Genomic DNA, 971 nt, shown 5'->3' with positions numbered 1-971 from the left:
AGCGCAGGCGCAGGCGGAACCTGCCACGTACTCCTAGCGGAGACACGCGGCATGCTGGGAACCCGAGTTTAGTGACTGTTTCTTATGTGTAACCTTACTACATTGGGACCACAAGTCCCAGTGATACTTCCGCTTATCAGTCGCCGTATGGTGAAAGTAGTGCCCCAGATGCTTAACTGAAGTTGTAGTATAAGGACCTAGAATGCACTCTTGGATCGTAATGAAAACAAGCACTGGAAAGCCAATAGGACCTGTCTATCCTAGGGTGACCAGAATTTTCAAGCCAAAAACCGGACATTTCACTAACATAGAAGAAGGACTACAGTTTTACTTCAAGCCGGGGCACATATTGACAGCGCTCCTCAGCAGCGAATTACCGAACAGGCAGTTAGAACATACATACAATGCAATTTTTAAACCCAGAAGCTTGCCTGGTAATTAAATTACTTTCTTGAAACAACTGCTAACTATTCCTGCTTTGCAAAACCTACAAATGCACCTATGCAGTTATCAGCCGACCCTCTCTAAAAACCGGGACATGAGCTACATTTCATGAAATCTCCTGGGTCAGCTGGTGAAACAAGCATTAGAAATGCAATAGGTCTCGCAGCATTAGAGTTAGTGCATTTAGAATTGTTTATGGTTTTTTTTTGTAAATCTTTAGCATTTTTGTTCCCTGTAGCCAATGCTAAAGAAAAAAGCCATAAACAATTCTAAAAGCTCTAACTCAAATGCTCTGAGACCTATTGCACTGTGTGAGGGTGAGGAGTTGAGGGTGAGTGAGGGTGAGGGTGTGTGAGGGTGAATGAGGGTGAGTGAGGGGTTGAGGGTGAGTGAGGGGTTGAGGCTGAGTGAGAGTGAGGGTGAGTTAGGGTGAGGGTTTGCGGGTGGGTGAGGGTGAGGCTTTGAGGGTGAGTGAGGGTGAGTGAGGTGTTGAGGGTGAGTGAGGTGTTGAGGGTGAGTGAGGGTGA

This window comes from Lissotriton vulgaris, chromosome 7, assembly GCF_964263255.1.
Source record: "Lissotriton vulgaris chromosome 7, aLisVul1.2, whole genome shotgun sequence".
NCBI classification, from domain to species: Eukaryota; Metazoa; Chordata; class Amphibia; order Caudata; family Salamandridae; genus Lissotriton; species Lissotriton vulgaris.
Note: the sequence above shows the minus strand (reverse complement) of the source record.